The 23,529-nt window shown below is 39.1% G+C and overlaps 1 protein-coding gene across 5 annotated transcripts in view; it reads left to right on the top strand.

Annotated features, from left to right (window-relative positions):
* AP5M1 (adaptor related protein complex 5 subunit mu 1) overlaps positions 1–14,410 on the top strand; it is a 43,650-nt gene extending 29,240 nt beyond the window's left edge. For all 5 annotated transcript variants that reach the window (XM_033851101.2, XM_073800427.1, XM_073800428.1 and 2 more), the window contains one exon: positions 6,189–14,410. The gene's annotated coding sequence lies outside the window, so the exon portion shown is untranslated. The remainder of the gene's footprint in view (positions 1–6,188) is intronic.
* The last annotated feature ends 9,119 nt before the right edge of the window (positions 14,411–23,529 follow it).

Here is a 23,529-nt window from a genome sequence, read left to right as displayed (position 1 = left end):
TTAAAAAACTAAATTTTTTAGTTCACATCCAGTAGAACTGTGGAATACATTCTTAACCTTGTTTCATTTGAGTATATATATACATACATATATACAAGACTGTGCATATGTGTGTAAGTAAAACAAAAATGCAAGCTCTAGAGCACTGCTCTTATGTATTAGTTTGCAAACTTTACCCCACCTTCCTCACCAATATTTTGAACTCCTTGAGGACAATGACATTCATCTTTGCATCTTTGTATTCCCAGTGCCACTAGAAACAGAAGCTTAGCCTTGCTTCACTAACACAATGAAATGTTAAATATGAAATAAAGCAGATTGTCCTCCCACCTGAGACAAATCAATGATGTCGAGTGATTATGGTTTTGCATGTGTGTATAAAAAGTCCATTGGGCAAACAGTAGTTCCATTCACATTCAGCACAGGTGGTTTCTACCCTGTGATTGCCATCTCTAACACTATTTGGAGGGTTTGTCACCGTCTGTGATACTGCTCTTCAGACACAGTGTGCAGCGTTTTGGCTCAACCTGTTAGACTAGCAACAGTGGAGGCCTGCAGTTGTTACCCATCATAGGACACATTCTTTGCAATTATGCTTCCGTAAACCCTAAAGCATTTGGCACTCTCATCTTAGAAATTCCCTTCTGGAACTTACTCTACAATGGCTTTGTGAGCTCCCCACTATTCACCAGAGTCAATCCTCATTTTGTTCAATATAATATGACCTGGTATGCTATGACTCCCCTCACCTCATAAAGTCACAGCTTTCGGTGAGTCCCATATACTGATGAAGTAGAGTTGCCAGTATCCAAGAATTCCAAGTGATTATTTTGAAAATTTCCATTTATCATAAAGGCAGAATGATGTAGAGGAAATATATAATCTTTGAAGTCATACAGGCCTGATTTCAAATCCCAGCTCTGCCATTTACAAGCTGGGTGGCCTTGGATAAATTACTTAACGTCTGTGGTCTTCTCTTTCCTCAAAGCTTCATAGGGTATTGTGAGCATTGAATGATACAAAGTTCTAAGTACATAGGTATTTGATTAGTGTTCATTCCCTTCTACATCAAAGATTAAAAATGGCCTTTTCATGCAACTAGTTATTAGACAGTTATGCCTTCAGACTATCAAAATTATATGAATTGTCCATTTGGCCTTGGTTTTGAATGTTCAGCTGTATATTGTATTGCAGGAATGCCTACTCCATTGCTTGAATGGGTCTTTGGGAGTTAATAAAATGGCCGTAGAACTGAGTGGGTTTAAGTGTTTATATAAAGTTTGCTAAAGTTTAACAATTCATCATTATTCATGGAAAGACATTTACGCAAAACTCACATATTATAAGGTGACCTAACAGTCATATTCTGCCAAAAGTGGGATTGAGCGAAAATAAAATTCATCCACAGGAACATTGAACAAATGCAGTAATAACCCACAAACTATTAACAGAGCTCAATTAACTTCTGGAAGGCTTTTCTTTATAATGTCCAAGATTAAGTCTGTACCATTCATAACTAATTGCTACGTGTGGGAATCATTTCTTCATAAGATGAACAACTGATTAAACCTGGTAAGGAAATAAATACATTCAGAATATTCTGACACATTATTTATTATGTAATATATGGTACTAGACTCTAGGGAAAAAAAGGTAAAGATTAAAGGTAAAGATTAAACAAAGTGCTTGCTTTCCCAGAATTTACAATCTGAAAGAAAGAAATGTTTTAAGTACCAACTCTTATCTCTTGAATTTTCTTGAAATTTTTTTCTTAAAAATAATAGAAAAAAGTGATTTAATTGACAACATAATTTTTTTAAATGGCAGATTGCTTGGGCTTCCCTGGTGGCGCAGTGGTTGAGAGTCCGCCTGCCAATGCAGGGGACATGGGTTCGTGCCCTGGGCTGGGAAGATCCCACGTGCCGTGGAGCGGTTGGGCCCGTGAGCCATGGCCGCTGAGCCTGCGCGTCCGGAGCCTGTGCTCCGCAACGGGAGAGGCCACAGCAGTGAGAGGCCCGCGAACCCCGCGATCCCCGCCCCCTGCAAAAAAAAAAAAAACGCAGATTGCTTGATTTATTGATTTAATGAAATATTTGAATCGTCAAATTTAGCTTCCTAGAAATCTGAAGTTTTGGATCAGGGCACTTAAATCTTAGTAATGCTAAAAAGAGTTGAAAATAATTTGTTCTCTTTTAACAGAATAGGAACATTTTGTTTTTTTATTCTACCAGCACTTTTGCCCAAATTAGCTCTATTGAATAAAGTACTCTGAGCTGCAGCTACAGATTTCTAATAGCAGTGGACATATTCCTTCATCTTCTCTAGGCCTGAGTCCCTACCACAACGCGAAGACTGTCTGATATCTGAAAGTGGAAAAGTGAATGGCATGATAAAACCATCGAGGCCTGTGTGTGACCCTCAGGAAACTCGTGTTGAGGACCACTCCCCACACCCAGGGAGGGAGGAGCTTCCTAACTTCCCAGTCCTGCACCAGAGGCTTCCCTTGGGATGCCCAGTTGATGGTGCCTGAGAGCTTCCTAGAGGCCACATAAACTCACAGCTATTAATAGTTATTTCCTTTATGTTTCTATTTCTAGCAAACATGCTGGTTGTACATTTTTAATAGTATAAATTTTCCTCTATTGATAAATTTTAAATGAATACATATAAGGCAAAATATAGAGTAAATAATAGTTCAGGTAGTATTTGGCAACAGAAAAGTTGAAGCTCAAATGGGTACACAAAAGTTACCTTGAGCCTTTTTGAAAATGAAAGATTGACGCTCAGGGAATCTGAAATCAGGATGAGTCTTCATTGTGCTACTTAACATAGTTTTCCAGTAAAGCCCTTGGAGGGGTTAGTAAGCAGTGTGGTCAGTGGAGAATATAGTGTGACTTTCAGGTTAGGCAGACACAGTTCAAATGCCATCTCTGTTTAAGGAAACCTTGGACCCAGCGTCCTCATTTGTAAAATAGGAATCTTCATAAGATTGGTGTATGAATGAAATGACACAGCACATATAAAGTGAATGGTACACGGGTGATGGCACACATTCCCCTTGACTTGCCCTCAAATAATGATAGCTGTTTCTATTAATGACTTACGAACTGGAAGTAGGTCACTATTATTTACATCCCAAGTATTTTCTTTTTTGTAATGTGCTAGCAAAATAGGGAAAAGCAAAATATTAAATCCCCACATTTACTGCAGGACAGACAAATTTAAAGTTTGTGTTAATGGCAAAGTTAGGTTTAGATTTCCATCTAGTTAAGCTAACCAGCCCCACTGCTTTTCCTTAAACACGCACACACACCACACGGGGGGTGGGGACAGGGTGGGGAGAGAGAAGAGAAAGAGAATGAACTCATTCACACACATATATATTCTTGTAACAGATCATTTTCCTCTCTGGTCACAAGGAAGCTGAGAGCTGAAATTTTGACCTTTATTAAAGATGTGCAGAGTTTTTCATATATATTTTTTGTCATCTTTGTATTGAATCATTTTACTATTCTAACTTTACTTTCCTTTGCCTCAATTTCTCTATCTTTTTATCTTACTGTATCCTATTGTACTACTCTATCCTATTATATTGAACTTTACTAATATTATACTATTATACCCTTTATTTTTAATTTCCTCAAATCATTTTTGGAATGAGGTTGAGAATAATTACATATGCAAAATGGTGTCATTGATCCACCACTGATAATGTTCTAGGCAAAATTTAAGAGAAAAAGATCAGAGAAAATTTAATATGATTGTGAAACTGATTATGTCAGTTTCCTGGTGACTTCTAACTTGAAGTATTTCACTCTTGTTCAAACACAGCTAACTTAGTTATGCCACCATCACTGCTTTACATCAAAAACCATTAGAATCCATTTGCCTCTCTTTTAAAAATGGGACTCACATCATCAACAACCCCACCAGTTATTCACCAGGTATTCAAATACATGTTGTCTTTCAGATTAATCTCCTCTAGAGGTGATTCTAGTGAAGCTATCATAGCAAGAAAGATATTTCGGGGACTTCTCTTTGCAAAAGCCTTCAAAGCTAATTTAGAAGCTGCAGAAGGAAAATGAATCTTATGATTGCCTCATTGTATTAAATAAAAAACCATTTTATCTAGCTTAATCAACCATCTTATAGTCATGGGGCTTAAATTTAAGAAATCAAATATTTGGAAGAATATGCCACATGGTTTAAAGGCTATTCACAAAGAAAAAGGAATTCCCAGAAAGATTTGGTACAAAGACAGAATCATGGAATAAGTGTGTAGTTAACCAAAGACTACTTTGAAGCTCAGTTGCAAATTCTGATGTGTTTGTTTTTAATGAATCTCAATAATAAGCACACCCCGTATAGCATAATCCTACATGTTTCTAGCAAGCCAAAATATTTTCAATATCAAGATTTATTTGGGTTCTGTTTGTATAAAGCATAAAGATAAATTTTTAAAATAATCATTTGGGGGTCTTTTATAGCAAAGATCTATTTTGACAGGAAAATTATAGCAATTGTACCTGTAGTATATAGGAGTGGGACTGCTTAAAATGAAGGGGAAATAAAAGAGTATTTGTGCATGTGTTTTCATATTCTAATGTGGGTACTCTCTCAAGAGAAACTAAAAATTGTGTTTTATAGGTCATTCTCATTTTTATGACAATCTTGTGATTCCTTGTATTTAATGTTAAATATTTCCTGACATTTTTACTTCAATTATTTTTAGTTATTCACCCACAAATGCAGTAAGGCTGACATAATTACCCCCTTTAATTCACAAAAGATGTGTATTTACCTATTTGTTACAAGGCTTTTCAAGCTAGCATGCTGTTACTGTGACAAGACTACTTTGAACAAACAGTAGGTAAAATCATATCGTATGTTGCACAGCAACCCCAAGAGCTGAATGTTAATTTAACCGGTAAAGACAAAGTAATTACAATAGTAAGAATCCTTATCTTTTGATGGAGTTAAAAATGGAACTCAAATTGTTATACAAACCATTGGCTTAGTAATCACTAGAAAAAACAACCAACATGCGAAGTATTATTTGCAAAGTTACAACTAGCTACTAGAGATGCTGGTAGAAGATCTCAGTGTAGTGTCAGTGTGGATATTGGTGGCATACCTGCAGTATTTGACATATGGAGTGGATTATTTTTTAACACCTATCACCTCCATATGACAAAATTATTTTCAGCATACGAAAGGAACAAGAATGATGGCCAGAAAAGGGGTGCAGATAATAAAAATTGTCTTTTATTGAATATGTATGTACATATGTGTGTATCTCATATATGTATATATATGCCATATATATAATAATCATGCCAGTAAAAAATACAAAATAAAATATCACAGAACAAACTAAAATGTACTTAGTTTTAAATTACATTGATGTATTTTTAAAGGGGGATGAATTTATACCTACATAACAGTTTGTTACAGTAACAAAAAATAACATTGCAGTAACTGATAAGTGAGTTTTAATAAAACCAAAACATATGCAAAAGGTACAATTTAGACAACTAAAACATACCACTGATGTAACATTCTATTTTCTTGTTATTTTTTAGTTTAAAACAAATGATTAACGATGAAGGTATTATTCTAATTGAGTAAAAGATTTGTTGTTTGAAACAAAATTTACACTTCCCAAACAGAAACATTATACCTCAGAGTTAGTATACTGTTTCACTATTATAATAAAAACTGCCCAGAAAGACCGAATTGAAGCAACCCAAGTTCTATTTCTTCATCTTTCCAATCACTGTGCTAAATTGTTAATTTCAAAAGAAAAAAAAAAAGCTGTTTAAACACAGGACTATGTAGTGCCCCAAAGTTTAGAGAGAGAAACTGCTTTCAAAGCAAGCTTTAACAATCTTCAATTGTTATTACTCTGGAAAGGAATGAGTGTAGCCGGGTCCACGTGTGGGGCAAACAGTATAATTGGGAATTCTCCAAATCAATCTACATGTAGGATACAGTGTTTATTAAAGGATAAGTTATCAAAATGTGCTCATTTTATATATTTTAACTCAACAATAATGACAGCAATTGTTTAGAATTTAGACTAAAAGAGTTTGGGGGAGGATTATTTCATCACTAACCTTATTTAGAATTGTTGGCACATGGCAATAAAAAGCAGACCAACTTTTGATCAGTTTTGTTATTGTGTTTAGCTTCTCTACAGACAATGCATCCCCTTCTTGCGTACATGCGAAGAGGACCACCCTGCCCTCGATACATCACTGCCTACTCCTCTCTACCCGCAAAACATGCTTTGTTTTGTGCCACGTACACCAACTGCAGAAAACATCCAGAGATGTACAGTACCCACTGAAGTATTAGGAACCTGTGTGTTCCACCATTCAGAAGATTTGCTTTTCAAATAGGACTGCAGAGTGAGTAAAGCTTGGCACAAAGGCCAATGGTGCAATTTCTGACCTTGGGGGTGTTCTGTATTTGGAGTTATAGGGCCTCCATCCTACCTCTCAAATTACACCACGTCAACCATTCCCTACTCATCCTGTTCACATGGTCCACCCTGATAAATCATTACCTCCAGATCCCAAACGGGGAATTAGGGCTTGCGAGTTTAACGGGGGATCTTCTATTCTGATGAGGACAGGTTTTCAAATCCCTTTGTAAAGTCACATGACTTTTCTATCCTAAAACTAAAACAAAAGCCCCCAGATCCAGGCAGTGCTGGTAGCTATGCAATCATGACTACATCATTTACTATCTGTTTCCTCATCTGAAAAATGTGGGAGCAAGGCAAGATGACTGGGTGATCTCTAAGTCTCTGTCACCTGCTATGCTTCTATTATGCATATAAGACACATTTTATGTAAACCAAATATTATCGTTTGTAGCCATGTAATTTGGGGAAAATAATTTGGATGACACAAATTATTAGCAATAGGAAAGAGTGATGGTGATGAAAATGATGGTAGGGCTCATAGTTAGGAAGGCAAGTTGTGGAGTTATAAAGATCTTTCCCTTGCAGAATTTTCTTGGTTGGGTCGCAAACACACACACATATACAAAGACTTTGGTAAATTTCTGCCTACAGTTTTTTCTTTAATTCAACAACTATTTATTGAGCATCTACTATGTTCAGGCATATTAGGCACTGGGAATTCAGCAATGAATAAAACAAACCCCTGCCCTCATTGAGCTTATACTATATTAAGGAGAGATAGGAAATAAAGACATAAATAAGTGTTGAGAGTTTAGACGACCCTATAACACATATTCCTGCCTTGGCATTCATTTTATGTGGCCACACTGCCTGCAGGGGCCTTGAACTGACACCATACCCGCAGAATCACAAGATCCTGATATGACTCCCCCAATTGTGATAAGCACTCTCCCCCATCTCCCAGGGCCTCTCCTTGTGCACCCCTTAGATTACACCAAAACTGTACTCTTTTGGGTTTGAATTGACCAATTCAGCCTTCACCTGGGAATCCCAAAGCATTCCACCCGAGGACCCTATTAAGGCATGTGCCCTGGGTCCTGCCACACTCTCTCTGCCTGCACCCTGACTCGACCTCTCCTCATGGCCCCTCTTAGTGTGTCATGTACCTCCTCCAGGACCTATGAGTAATAAGTTTCTCTATTTCACTTTCCCTGGTGGTTTTCGTTGAACACCTCGTGGCTCACCATCCAACACCCCAGGGCTCTACTTAATAAATGTTAACAAAGTCACAACAATAAGTAAAATATGGAGTATGTCAGTAGTGACAAATTCTCTGGAGTTAAAAAAGGAGGGCGGGGGGAGGAAGAAAGATGCAGAGGTCCAGAGGGTGGTGTAATTTCTACAACATAATGCACAATGGCCACAGAACCTGAGGGTGGAGGTGGCAGGGGGCAAGAGTGAGCCTTCTGGTAATCAGGGAGAGAGCAGCAAGTGCTGTGAAAAGTAGCTACCACACGATTCAGGAAAGGGAGGTGACCGCGCTTGTCACAAGGACTGGTGACGGTGTAATTGGGAAGTGCTCTACTTCTCCAACTCAGTATCTTGTTACGAATTAATGACTTTAAAACAACTGGTTATTTCACCAAACACCTAAAGACTAACTGTAGTCGCAGACTATCTCCTGAAACACGGGCAAACCCCACAGACATGAAGGATAATCATGCTTGAAAGACTGTCTCCTAGGCAATACTATTTCTCAATAAGATATAGTCTGCTATTCAACTTAACATTTTTCTTTTCAGCTTTCTCTCAGTCACTATTATTGGAAGTCAGAGGTTGGAAATTTGTAATCCAGGAAACCCCTCTGAGGGTATTTCGAGGGTTTAAACTGAGAAGTTGCCCAATTCCTGGAGGTGTCAAATTCAGGGAAGGGTGGGGAGAGAGGGCTCTAGGTTGAATCAGTCCTGATCCAGAGTTACTGAGGCTGACCAGGACGTGGGGTATAAAACAGAAAAAGGCATACTCTGGTCAAAGCTAGCTCCTAGGAAGAGGAGTTAGCCTTCATCTAAGATCAGTTTTGTCCTGCTGAGAGAGGCCTCCTTGCAACATGGATGGGGGCTGTTGGACATTCTTCAGCAGCGACCCTGTGGGGCAATAAGAAGCAATAGCAGTAGTGGACCGGTGTGATCGAGGTCAGTGTTCTGCTTCGTTGAGTGGAGCAGTTTTTTCCCCTCCTGTGGTCATCTTCTTAGCAGAGGTAACAAGGAAGCTACATTACTCACATTGAACAAATCCATATTTTCTCTAATTAGGTTGGTGTAAACATTTCTTGGCTTTAAGCTCTCTTAACCTTCCCTTTTACACACCACGCCATTCAGCTGATGTGTGTTCTCCAGCAAGCCTGCCAACAATACTTTGTAGTCAACTCTGAAATAAACTTTCATCCTGACTCCCTCTGTTTCCACAAGCAAATGACTCACTCAAATTTCATAGATAAGAGGTGAGAAAAATGTAAATGTGATTCTTTAAATGTCTCCTTTGGGTTCAGGGAACACACTTTGTAGGGGCTAATTGTCAGAAAGTTTAATTGTTACCCTGCATCTCCAGCTTCCCTCATGTAGCGCCATAGGTGCTAATAGTGAGAAAATTTGTGCCCCTGCTGTGCTCTCTTCATTAAGCTAATGGAACATTTTCCTCTCATTTTCTCCGTAGGGTGGCTGTAGGAGTACAACCTTATAATAGTTGCTCTAACTGTAATTGGAAGTAGTAGGAGTGTATATAATCATACTGTCTTTCCTATGTGGTAGTCGTTTATTTATGACCTATTGATAATAGGTCCCAGCCAGCAGCAGAAGACTGTGAGGATTACATTAGCATTTCCTCATAGGAGAGTGACTACTAAACAAAGACTATTGTTAACCAGAAAGAACACATACTAGGGATGGCCCATCATACCAAATACTGCAAATACTTGCATACCAAATACTTGCATCATTACTGCAAAGATTGGCCCCTCTGGGTATCATGGGTGTTTTTTCACTAAAATTAGTGGAGACTTCATCTTACCTTTCTTTAGATATGTGAACTAAGCTTCATGAGTCTTTTGGGGAGCCTCTCGAAGGCCATTGCATACCTTCTTCAAAGTGATGGGGAGTTTTGTTTGGCCACTGAAGTCTTTGGAGTATAATGGGCCTAGAGAAAAACTCACAATTTAGCATCCACCAACCTGATTCAGGGCCACTGGGCTGCACTGAGTACAGTTTGCGGCCAGCAGGACCCTCCCCAAAAAAGAGAGGCTGAGATGCCCCGGGAACCTGTTAACCCAAATACGAATTAGGAGATCTGCTGAGGCACCAATATCTGTATTGTTACATCTTGACCTCTTACAACATACTTTGATGAAATAACCCTTTTACTATCTTTTACAAGATGTAACATTCTTCAGGACATTGAGTATTCTCTGAAAATTCTCCACAGTTTGTGTGCGGCATTTGGTCTTCGGTTAAAGAGTAACTGAAGAGAACTTGCATGTTTACCATTTACTATTTAAAATAGTTCTATTCAAGGACTGCCCTTTACTTTTGGACAGAAAGTATCTTCTAAGGTCAGTACGCAGAGCTCATAAATGTATAAAATTAGGTTGGCATCCATGAGAACATAGCATTGCGTATTCTGCCCCCACAAAGATACTGAACATCTAAGAATTTAATGCTGGACAGGATGCACAGTCAAATATCTGAATTGCTAAAATTTACAAACTGCAAAGAGGTATTGGTCAAATGTCTGCTATGTGGCAAGCACATTGCTAAGAATAGTCACAGATATTGTTTCATTTTATACTCCTGTAGCAGGCAGAATAATGACCTCCAAAGATGTCTGTGTTCTAATCCCTGAATCCTATAAGTATGTTATCCTGTATGGCAAAAAGGACCTTACAGATGTGACTGAGCTAAGGATCATGATATGGGAAGATTACCCTGGATTATCTGGGTGGGCCAGTGTAATCACAAGGATCGTTGTAAGAGGGAGGCAGGAGGGTCAGCATTGGAAAAGAAGATGTGACCACAGAAGCAGAAGTTGGAGTGATGTGGCCATGAGCTAAGGAATGTGGGTAGCCTCTAGAACCTAGAAAAGGCAAAAAAAAAAAGGATTATCCCTCTAGAGAATCCAGAAAGAATACAACCCTGCTGACCCATTTCGGACTCTGACTGCCAGAACTATAGATAAGTTTGTGTTGTTTGAAGCCACTAAGTTTGTAGTATTTGTTATAGCAGCAATAGGGCACAAATACAACTCCCAACAGCTTTGCAAAACAAATTTATCTCCATTTTGCAGATGAGGAAACTGGCGTTTAAAGGGATTTGAGAGGCTTAGTTCACCCTGCTTCCTCTCACAACACATAGTGTGTAGATTTTTTTTTTTTTTTTTTTTTATGTGTAGATATTTTTGAGTGTAGCAGCTTTCTCTCTTGAAGCAGGTGGGTTCTCCCAAGGTTCTGAAAAAGCTGCAAGATGCATGAGCTGGGTAACTCACTAACTGAATATCCACCCTTTTGTCTTCAATCATCATGTTAGATGATTTCTTAATGAGCTTAGCTGAGTTTTTTACTTTCTAAAAATTTGGCAGCGTTATGAAGATTAATTCAGCATTTCTGAAATCAGAGCTTCTTGCATTACTCTTTCTTTTGGCAAACATCTTCCTTTGTCTCATCATTTAAGTTTAGACTCTAAAACTATTTATATCAGGAGTGAATAAACAGTGTGTGAGGGGAAGGGGCTTGATGTGTTTTCCAGTTTGTTATAGCAACTTTAATCAGGTAGGGTCTTAGAGAAGGATGTCAACTTCACGCCCACATAAATGGAGAGCAAACTTTTATATGATGAATGGTCATTTTCCAGGTCCCTAGCATCTTGTGGATCCCTGAGTTCTTCAGTAAGTCTAGATATAAATGCCTAGGGATTTGGATTTGTTCTGGTTTTAAGTACATTTGGCTCTATAGTAGATATGTGTTCACTGCCCATCATGCCAGCCTTGGGGGAATATTCCTCCCCTTTCTGTGTGGTACAAGTGAGGGCATCCTCACCATTCCCGTATGCCCTAGGTCTGGCCAATCAGAGTATTCTACCTCCTGACCACAATGATTGGTTCAGGGGTCAAGAAGGATATGTGACCCAAGATAGTCTAGACTTAACTGTCAGAGAAGGAAAGATGTTTTCTCTTCCTCTTTGGCAAGGTCTCAGGATAATATAAGCCTATGACTCATGCATCTTGTGGCCATTTTTCCTGAACTTTGAGGGTCAGCCATCTGCTGCAAGAGAGAATACAGCCAACACCCAGGAGCTGAGAGTTGAGAGTTAGAGAACAAAAACAAGAAAGTTCTGATTTATCCAGCCATCTCTTACTCTGCCCCTGGACTCTTCCAGTACATAAACCAACAAAACACATTTTTCAAACTTAAGTGAGTTGAATATGGATTTGTGATTAAAATGGAATATATTTTTAAATTTAAATTTTCAGAAAGGTGATAGCATAACTAAAGAAAAGGTGTATAACAAAAGCCTCCTCTTCAGATTGTCCCGTCTGCCCAGTTCCCACCCCGTAGGTTCACAGTGGTTATGAAATTTTTACATAACCTATGGATTTATTTCATGTTTATACAAGCAACTATAAAAATATATCTCTATTTTCCTCTACTTTACCACAAAAAGTGTTATATTAGACATATTGTTCTCCACCTTGGCTTTTCACCTAACGATGTATCTTATCAATCTTTTCCTATCAATGGTGAGGGAGCTTCTCCACTCCTTTATGAGGCTAGATAATATTACAGGATCCATTTTGATCAGAAGGACCTTGGAAAAGCAGGTTGGTTTTGAGGAGTTGGGTCAACTCTATATGAGAAAACTGTGTAGCTCCTTGGCAAGGATTTCTAGACCCATTTTTTCACATTTCCTTTTTCATATCTTAACAAGCTTGCTATTCCCCAAAGATCAACATCAAACTTTAGGGTTACATTTGCTGTGAAAATTATGAATGACCCTATATAATCTTGAAAAATAAACCCAGGGCAAATAGAAGACTGTGGCTTAGATTGTAAATTGGAGACCTGCAACTCAGTTTGGTTCACAAATATGTTTTCTTTGAACAGTATTTTAAAAAGAGTTTTAACTACTTGCTAATGTTTAAAACTTTTAAATTGGGCCATTTCATATTAATATTTTAGTATTTCATTTTTTATATTTCATTTTTTGTTCAATTATGGATTCATGGCTATTTATTTTATACTATGGGTCATACATCCAATACTACCTTATTTATTTTGTTGCCCACATTGTTCCAGGTTTGTCTGTTCGTAGTTTTTTCAGGTTGCTTTTTATTTCCCTTTGACATGCCTCATTTTGTTTGTTTGTTTGTTTCTTTTTGTGTTTTGAGCACTTCCTCACTCTCTGGCACTACAGGATGCTCCAGATTCATGCTGCATATTCTCTGCCTCAGTCCTATAATCAGCCATTTTTCCAAGGAGCCTGGTTCCTTTTATTAGAGAATGTCACATACCCCTAGTTTACTGCTGTGATTCTTCTGTTTTTTTTAATGACTCCACCCCCCTGTCAACTTAAGAGCTATTTGAAATATCAGGGAAAGAGAAAGATACTGTGAATTTTCCTCAGGATTAATGTAAACTTTATTTTAACATCTGACTCCAGCTTCCTACAAGACAAAGACTGTATTAGTTGTCCCTTATCTTGGAAAAACAGTACTAGAAATTGGAATTTTCAGTCTTCACCTTGTACCCTTAGAAATATTATTTAACTAACATTTTACAATCCATCTGAAGAATGCTAAACAGGTATTCCAAGAATTAGATTAAGTGATATTAAGTATTTTAAGAGCAGGAGCCTCACAAATATATAAGATCGTTAGCATTCTTAGTCTTTGCATTTTTATTAGGAATAGCTAACAGATTTTATAAATCCCATACCCTGAGTTATTCAGTATGTGCATAGCTAGTGTCATTTTTTTAAACTTATCTTAACGTGGAAAAAAATATGTTTTTACTCTACACATAAAGTGAATAACCAACACTACAAGTAAAAAATTACTTCAGAAAGGGGCAGTTAACTTAGTCTGAAATCTATACTATATAAATGTGAATGCAAAGTTAACTGTATTTTTTTCCAAAAACCTACATTTGTATTTACAGATACAAGGCTCAACTCAACTGTCTGTGTCAAATGACATAATCTGGTTATTAGACTTATGATGGGATTTAAACATTTTAATGAAAGGGAAAAAATAAAATATTCTTTTGTGTAAGTTAAGTTTTGCAATTCAAAGGATTTGTTCATTTGGGTCTCCAAGTTCTTCTTTTCAACGTTTGAGAGTCTTGAAGGTAGTATCTTGGCTTCAAAGCCTTTTGCTTTGAATCTAACTTTTACTTTGAAACTAACCAAAAAGAAACTAAGTATATCAGAACCATACCTAATCCCGTAGGAGTCAGCATTGCATCAAGTTTATTAAAATTAAAGGCTTCTTTTTTTTTTTTTCTCCTCCCCAAATAGGCATCTGGTAATAAAAGGCAAATCAGCTGGGTTAGGATAAAACAGGCAATGTTTTTCCTTCACTAGTTCATTTAGAAAAGTCGGCTTGCTAACTGAGAAAAATTAATGAATTTTACTTGTATTAAACTAAAGGTGATTGCTTCATGGCAACAGTGTGCTCATTTGAGAAAGTCATTACATTTACGTATTGTGTTTTCATGTAAATACTTTTGCCAAAGTGTATTAGCAGGGAATATAATATTATGGTTCATGGTTCATGTAGTATCTGAAAAGAATAATTGTATAACTAATCAGTGAAAACAAAGTAAATGTTCCTCTTGGGTTTGTATAATAAAAATGGAATTAAAATTATTCAGGCTCAAAAATGCAAATATAATGCATCTCTACCAGCAGGAAAATAAAATTTTAAAGGCAAAACTTGTATGTGAAGACGAGTGTTTCAATTCTTCTGAAAGTCTTAGTTTGATTCTAGAACCGATCTCATCAAAATTTACTTCATGCATTTTATAAAGTAATCAAATATTTCACTGTTTTAAAAATAATAAAATTATCATTCCTTCTGAACAAGTTCACTGATATTCAGAACACATTCTGGGGAAAATTAATGCTAATCAGTGTAGTGGTAGCAACCAAAGTAGCACTTTAATGTACTAAACAGTAATATAAGATTAAATTCACAGTAAACTCAAGAGCAAATAACCAATATTAATTTAAACAGATTAAATCCTGGGAAAGGGCAAAGGTTAGCAATGATTTGAAGCGATAACCAAATTCTATTGAGAACAATAGGCCTTGTATTAGACAACAGCAACCCCTACCGGAAGCTTGAGGCTGCCTGGGCAGGCATTCTTGGAGGCTGCAAGGAAGGATGGGTAGGGAGAATGGATTTGTGAAGATGCTCAGACCTCCACCTGGCAGGTGGAGCCGCCATGGAATTCATGTGCATCAATCCCCAAATCATTTCTTCTCCAGTACTGCGTAATCACAGTCCTCATGTTCATCACCTAGAATTTTTAAAGAGGAAGAAATTGATTCAGAATGTTTTATTAGTAAATATTTAGAGTGCCCTTTTTTAAAAGAAAGCTAAAATTCTGTGATAAATACCTGACATGAAAAAGCAGTATCTGCTCTGTCAAGGATTTTAATTAGGCTTCCTTGGAATTTCCCCCACAGTGCTCAAAATTGTTCCTGTCCTTAGTAGAGAATGTTTTGCAGGGTGCTTTGATCTGACACCCCAACAAGTATGCATGGTGGCTAAATTTATACATCTGTATACATAAACATACATACACACACCCATATATACAAACAGCGTGTTATCTAAGGTTCAAAGTGGAACCGAGAGAAGCCTGGGTAAGATGGAAGGTCTTCACCATCCGCTTGGCCCTTCCTGTTCAGGTTTATGGCTTTTTTTTTTTCCATTATTCTTTGGGTGAGTAACCATCCTTAATAAACACAAGAAGAAATATGAAAACTTTTAAGAAACGGTAAAAGGCAATAATTTGACAAACAGACTAGTCATCTATAAAGCATCTTCTTAAAATTAATGTGAAATGCCCAACAGTATTTTGAATTCAGCAATTCAAATACATCAAATATTTAAACTGGCTTATGTTACATAACTAAAGGAAACCTCCGTCAAGCTGACTAGCTAAAACATGTTTAAATGTCACAAGCAATAAGTATAGTGATCAGAGAAATAAGCTGAAGAAAAATAGGAGTGATCATTTTAACAGATGGGGGCAGAGTCATAGAATGGAAGAAAGAAGGAAACAGAAGCAAGGACTCAAACTAGGCTTGGCTGGAATAGAAGCCTAAATTACTGTGGGAAGCAATCATAGAAACAACTCACAGCTTTGCTTTACTTTCTGAACACCCATCCCACCACCTCCAGCACCACATACTTTAGTTTCATGACTAACTTGTAAATGGTTTTTATAGAAACCTACCAGGGGGCGCATTACACAACCAAGTGGATCCTGTCTCAGAGACCATGTTCACGTTTCCAGTCAGAGAGAAGAAGCAGACTTTCCTTAGAATTTTTGAAGTGCTTGGAGGAGGCCAGGGGCAGCTGAATTGGAAACACTTTGTTTAACCCTCCTACCTGAAATACAGAGTAACATCATTTCAGAAAGGAGTCAGATATCTCCTGGGAGCTGTCTGCAGGTAGGAGCGTCTATTTCCTGAGGCTAGAAGCACTCAACACATTCCTCAAAGAAACAAGATCAAAAGTATTTGAAATTACAAGTGCTTGAGGGAGGCAGCTTAGTAGCTGGGAAAAAAAACACTGAGTCAGGACAGAGGAGCCCAGGATCCTACCCTAGCTGTGTGCCCTTGAGTGTCATTCAACCTCTCTGTGCCTTAGTTTCCTCATCTGTAAAGACAAAGACATTTGACTATTTTTCCAGCTTTGATGGCAAAAGAAATTTTAATGAGGATATAGGGTTCAGACATGACACGATCTAGCAATGTTTCATAAAACCATCATTGTTCAAGAAGAGAATGGGTCCACAGAATCAAAGAACTAGAATTAGTGAGCATCTTCCCTGCATTCACTCATTTATCTATTCTTCAATAGGTGTTTATTAAGGATAAATTATCCTGTTTATTAAGGATAAATGGAATACAAGTTTGCCTAAGACTCAATCTCTTCCCTCAGAGAACTTGCAGCTTAATGGGGAAGAAAGACAAATTTGTTTTCACAACACAGGGCAGCGAATCCTCTGCTCGCATATGCCACAGTGGCGTAAGAGCATGTCTGGAAGATCTCAACCAAGGAGCCAAGGTTGAAAACTGTCACCAAAGGATGCCTGGAGCAGCAACACCCAAGTCCCCCCTTAAATCATGAACAGGAGTTAGCCACGAAGAAAGAAGGAAAAAGAGACATTTTTGGCAAAGTGAGCAGCCTTTGAGCTAAATCCTGGAGCAGGGAGAGAAAGTGGCAGGTTCAGGGAACTGCAAGCTGTTCAGTGGCTGCAGAGCAGGGGTGTGGCCAGAGAAGGGGCTGCAGAGAGAGCAGGAGTGAGCTGCTGAAGGACAAAGCACCTTCTAGCCAGGGTGAGAGTAGGGGTGGGAATAGGACAGAATAGACAGGGGTTTGTTAAAACTGGTGGCCAGAAGACTAGTTAAGAGCCTGTAATAAAGATATGTACTAAGGCCACAGCAGTGGAAAGACAGAGAAGGGAAGAAATTTGCAAATCTTTATAAAGTAGAATTAGCAGGGTTTGGGGATTGCTTGCGTTTGGGCGTGAAGAAGAGGAAGATGTTGAGGATGACTTCCAGATGTCTGGCTTGGATGGCTGGTGCTACTGACAGCAATGCAGGATGGAGATCAGTTTGGGTGGGGGGAAATGAAGAATTCTGTCGAGGCCCTGGGTTAATGAGGAATTCAGATGGAGATGTTTTTAGGGATTCTAGAGGACAAAGGAGAGATTAGAGGCAGAGATATCGATTTGGGAGTCACCTGGAGCACTGTTCCAGAATCATATCCTCACAGCTCAGTGCCCAGAGAGGAACTCTCTTCTCCTGTCTTCCACCCACTTCCCCAACCAAGTACTGAAAAGTCCTGTGGAAGAATTCTGCTGGGCTTTCATGATACACCCAACCCTGTGGTCAAGAGAGTAGGTTGCCATGATTGGCAGCCTCTACTAGGACCATTTACTTGGATGGATTATTTCCCAAAGAATATGAGTGCTGTGCAAAGCAGCAAATGTCCCCAACACCCCTCTTTCCATCATTCATTATCTTCTGGTAAGAACTCATTCTCATGACCACATCCTGAAAATTAATAATTCTGGAACTCGTCCACACCAGAAATTCCATTCTCCCATCACTGCCTTTTCTCATCTCACATGTCTCCATCAGCCTCAGTCTCATACTCACACTTAACCTAATCTTGAAGTTCATCAAGGACTCCAGTCTGCAGTCCCTGCCCATCTCCCCATTATACCATCCTCCTCCCAGCTTTACTTCCTTCCCTATCCAGTCTGGACCACACAGGTCATCATTTTTGGTCTGACTGTAGGTTCATACAGGATCACAAGAAACTCATAGAAGACACTGACCAGCTTGAGGATGGACCACGACCATCCTGAATTGTCTTTTGGACTCAGACCTGAATGTTCACATACTCTGTGATATGTCCTCCCCCAAACCCCTAGTTCAGATGATGCTCAGCTTATTGGCCCACAACTACCTCTGCATAGCCCCAAACCAAGTTGTTTTAAAGTGAGGTTGAGTTCTTGGCCAAATCCTCTCCTCCTAGGAAATTTGGAAGTGCCAGTGAAAGTTACCACAATTATAAAATGGCAGCTTCACTGTGTCATTAGAGAAATCCACAGTTCCTGGACTTGAGGAGTTACTCCATTTATTTTCTTTTTCATTAAGTAATCAGTAAATATCTGTCAAGCAAATATTTCAAGATATATCCATAGCCTTTAAATTTTTTATTCTGTAAGCATTTTAATAAATAGACTAAAACCTTTTTATTCTCTCTGCCAAAGTGCCCAACCAACAGGGACCATTGATGAATATGGTGATAAAGAAAAATAAGGTTACCCAGTTACCTAGAGTTAACTAGTGATATCCACATAAAATGAACAGCCATCTGAAGAAGTAAACCAAGACTTTGTCTATAAGTGTGTGACTTAAACCCCCACAATTAGAAATCCCCACAGTTCCAATCAAGGTGATATGGAAATTGTGTTTAGAAAGGGTAAACTTATATAGTGAATTATATGGTACTAAAACTGGAGATAGGCTGTATGAAATGTCCAGGAAAGAGAGTGACCTCTCTGAATAACAAGGCTACATACATCTCATCTGATTCTGTTTGTTAGTAAACTTGTGATTTTCGGTGGGCAGTTGTTGTTTGACTATAAAAGGAGAAAATACTGGTTGTGCAGATGGAAATGCACCATCTCCCTAGCAGTTATATTTCTCATTGCCAATTAAAATTTTGGTATTAATTTAGCCATCTCTACCGTGAGTTTAGTTATGTGAGTTGGCATGTCCAGATGCTGACTGCATAGGTTGTTGCAGGTTCTGCAAAGCATCAGGTTTGAAAGTCATGGAGAAGTAAATGCTGCCTTGTGGGACCCTCCGGCAGAAGGCTTGCTAATCCCTCCAGTCATACACTTGAACAGGATCCCTACAGGGCACCTTCTGTAGTATTCGAAAAGGAACCCCAGTTGATAAGTCAACAAATAATTATTGACCACACTAAACTTAGGTGTGGTTGTTAGTGAAAATGATAATTCCTATTTGTTGAATGTCTACAATATGCCACAAGTAGCTGTAGGTAATTTATGGAGGTACACAAAAAAGTATGTAAAATTTTTCCCTTGAAACATTATTTATAACAGTGTGCTATGGACTGAATATCTGTACTCCTCCAAACTTCAAATGTTGAAGCCCTAACCCCCGGCATTTGGAAGTGGGGCCTTTGGGAGGTGATTAGGTCAGGAGAATGGGGCTCTCATGAATGGGAGTAGTGCCCTTATAAGAAGAGGCAAGAGAGCTTGCCCTCTCTTTCTCTCTACTCTGTGCCACGTAAGGATACAATCAGAAGGTGGCTGTCTGCAAACCAAGGAGACACTGCCCGCTCTCACCAGACACTGAATTTGCTGACACTTTGATCTTGGACTTCCTAACCTCCAGAACTGTGAGAAATAATAAATATTTGTCGTATAAGCCACCCACCCTATGGTAATTTGTTATAGAAGCCCAAGCTAAGACAGTGAAAAACTAGAATTAACCTAAATATTCAACATACAAAAATAAAGTACAATCCCAATTGGTAAAAACATATAAATGAAAAGACTGAAGAGCTACACATGAAAACATTAACAGCCAGGATCAGGTGCCCTTTTTTCTTTATCATCTGCTATTTTTGTTTATTTATTTAAATTTTTTTCTGCAGCAAACATGTATTTTATAATTGAGAAGTTTTCATTCACTGTTAAATCACAAAAAGAAACTTTAATATGACTGTGTAAGTCTTCAGAATCTTTTTAGATTTTATTATTTCAAAGGAACGTAGGAGTTCTTATAAAGTTTACATTGAAATTTTAGATGAAATACAGTTAGACTGTCTTTTAGGCTTACTGAAGACTTCATTTGTCGTTCTGCTTGCTCAGAGTTGGTCTCTCATTCAAAACAAAACCAGTAGAGCAGCATCAGCCCAATTTTGCTTCATTACCATAGCAACATAATAGTGACAAAAGCATGCAGCTCCTTCCCTCCCTCTCACATATGTGCACTGTTACTGTCTCTCTTCCACCTTTCATTCATTGCCATTTTCTTCCATCCAGTTTTCTTCATCTTTTTTCGTATGTTGGCTTCCTTCCTCACCCCAAAATTTATGTGTGGCAAAGAGTCTATGTGGTTCATCAAAATGCCCTAAATTCTAAACGCCAATTTGTTTGCTCTGTTTTTACTCTTCAGGGATCCTGCTGGTCAACCATGAGTAAGGAATAGTTATAGTTTCCCTGGGAAGCCCGTCTAATTCATACTTCTGAACACTAGTAATTTCAATACTCAGACTTAATTCAAATGAGCCCTTAGGCAGAGGAGAGAACGCATATTGGGGGAGCTACTAGCAGTAACTGAGTTTAATTGGACTTTGTTCCATTCCCCTGCTCTCACCTCCCCCCACAGAAATACACAATAAATTCACTATTGATTTTGGTAGTCGAGAAGAGATGGGACTATATAACAGGAGCCATCACAGACAAACATTTCAGTTGCACTTAAAATATAATCAAGGACGTGGGCACTGTTATACTCTATGCATAGGGTGTACAGGTGACCTTGCCTACCAACTTTACTCTGGACCCCCCTTTTCCTACACCCTTTCTTCCTCCTATGAATTCTGACTTCTTTCAGGTGTCTGCCCTCTTCCGGGAAGCCATGTCCTTCAGGAGGGGCTAGCACCAGCTCCAAGCCTAGATGGTGAGTCTTGATTGATATAAGTTAATTATCGTGGCACCATCCTTTTGTCAGGTTTGGCCTAGGCATGGGCAAGCAATGCTCTTTTTTTTTTTTTTTTTGCGGTATGCGGGGCTCTCACCGTTGTGGCCTCACCCGTTGCAGAGCACAGGCTCCGGACGCGCAGGCTCAGCGGCCATGGCTCACGGGCCCAGCCGCTCCGCGGCATGTGGGATCCTCCCGGACCTGGGCACGAACCCGTGTCCCCCGCATCGGCAGGCGGACTCTCAACCACTGTGCCACCAGGGAAGCCCAAGCAATGCTCTTTTGGCCAATAAAACATAAGGTGAAGTCTAGGACTTCCCTGGCGGTCCTGTAGTTAAGACTCCGAGCTTCCACTGCAGGGGGGCCGCAGGTTGGATCCTTGGTCAGGGAATCCTGCATACGGCGCAGTGTGATCAAAAGAAAACAGAAAAGACATAAGGGGAAGTCTGCTGGTGGCTCTGAGAAAGGTTGCTGAAAGGTACAAGAACGTGGCAGTGAATGGTCCACTCAGTCCATAGGCAAAACATTTTGTAGACACTAAGTACAGATTTTTTTTAACGTAATTGTTTTTGAAGATATCTCTCTGAACAATTCTTAAACTGGGTATGCATAATATAGCAATGTGTATTCATATATCTGAACTATTTATAAACTTCAAGCATAGTAAACTGAAAATTATCAAAGTTTAAAAAAATTTATCTTTGGCCTGACACAGTTTGCAAGGTGATGGCTTTTTGTCTAACGTAAATGTAATGGAAAGACCAGAAGCTGTTCACGAATAATAATAAAGGAGAATTTCAGGCACAAATAAAAATTGAAAAAGAATGGAATTGTTAAAAACCTTTACCAACGCATTCATGCTGACAGCACCATCATAAAGTGGTTGAAATATTTGTTGTCATCAAGAAATTGTGAATCAATGAAAAGCCAGGTAGGCACATAGAAAGAGCTTAGCTGCACTGCACTAAGAAGACAGTCTAGGGTCCTGTGGGGAGAGGCAGCGTGCTGTGCAGAAGGTCAGGGAGCCCAGGGGAGTCTGCTCTCAGGAACGCCAGGTTGTCACCTAGAGAAACAGCATCTCCCTTATTACCCCACCGTGCTTTTCTGCCACACATCAAACACCAGATGGACAGCCAGCTGTCAGAAAACACTGTAACACTGTCCGCTTGCCTCCTAAATGGGAGTATAGTGTGTGGAAGGTACCGTTTTAAAGTCTTGTACTTTCATGTGAGAAGTGCTTGTAAGGCAGCAGGAGCTCGGGGTAGGGGTTATGTGTTGCAAAAATGTCCAGAAACATCAAACATTACGCTCTCTGCAGAAAGGTAGCCTCCAACTTTAGCTGCTGATTCTTTGGCTCAAGCTGAGTCAAGCAGTACACAAAGAATAGACAAAAGCCGGCAAACGACGGGCAGTCACCATGGGGTATGACAAACCAGTGTCGGCTAACTCCGGACATTGTTCCTTCTCTGTGGAAGAGTGGCTGCACCTGCGTCCAGCTGAAGCTTGGCCACATCTCCTCCTCTGGACACCTGGAAAACTCTCCACAGCAAGAAGAGAGGACCCTGGTCACTGAAGGTCCTTGTTTCTCGACAAGAAACATATTTGAATGTTTATTCATATGGAGATTTTATTCCTCAGGCTTCACCGATTTTAAGCTAAGCTTTTTTTTTTTTTTTTTTAATGAACTACAAAATGAGGCATGACACAACTGTTTAAAATAATTTCTTCTTCAATAAGCAAACCCAAGTGCAGTCTCCTTTTTCTGGAGGCATATGGAATTAGCCATGTGCCTCTAATATTAGCACTTACATCTCTCACAAAACCCTTTGATAACCCAAACAAGTCACTCTTTCAATTACCCATTTACTGTTTACTGTAATGCTAATCCTCACAGAGCACACTTTTGAGTGTCTTCTGCCAGCTGTCATGGTATATCAACTTTTTAAAAATACCAGTTTTCTTCAATAAGAAAGTAAAAAGAAAAAGCATTTTCTTTCATCTAGTATTACGGATGTCAAGCATAATAAGATATTTATGGATCTTAAGAGCTGTCTGCCCATAGGATTCATTTCTCCAATGAACATTTCTTTTATTTCTTTTTATAAATTTATTTATTTATTTATTTTTGGCTGCGTTGGGTCTTCGTTGCTGGGCGCAGGCTCTCTCTAGTTGCAGCGAGCGTGGGCTACTCTTCGTTGCAGTGCGTGGGCTTCTCATTGCAGTGGCTTCTCTTGTTGCGGAGCAGGGGCTCTAGGCGTGCAGGCTCAGTAGTTGTGGCTCGTGGAGCACAGGCTCAGTAGTTGTGGCACACGGACTTATTTGCTCCGCAGCATGTGGGACCTTCCCAGACCAGGGATTGAACCCGTGTCCCCTGCATTGGCAGGCGGATTCTTAACCACTGTGCCACCAGGGAAGTCCCCAGTGAACATTTCTTAAATGTGTATAAAACATCCTATTACATAAGAATGAGTTACCCATTATGCTTTCCATTTTATGGAAAAGGAAATAAAGACCAGTTGCATGATTTCTGCAGATCCTTACCATCCTTTCTGCATTGGGGACATGAGA

The sequence above is a fragment of the Tursiops truncatus genome, chromosome 2 (genome assembly GCF_011762595.2).
Source record: "Tursiops truncatus isolate mTurTru1 chromosome 2, mTurTru1.mat.Y, whole genome shotgun sequence".
In the NCBI taxonomy this organism is placed as follows: Eukaryota; Metazoa; Chordata; class Mammalia; order Artiodactyla; family Delphinidae; genus Tursiops; species Tursiops truncatus.
The sequence above is the reverse complement of the archived record's forward strand: the minus strand, read 5'-3'. Positions and strand labels throughout refer to the sequence as shown.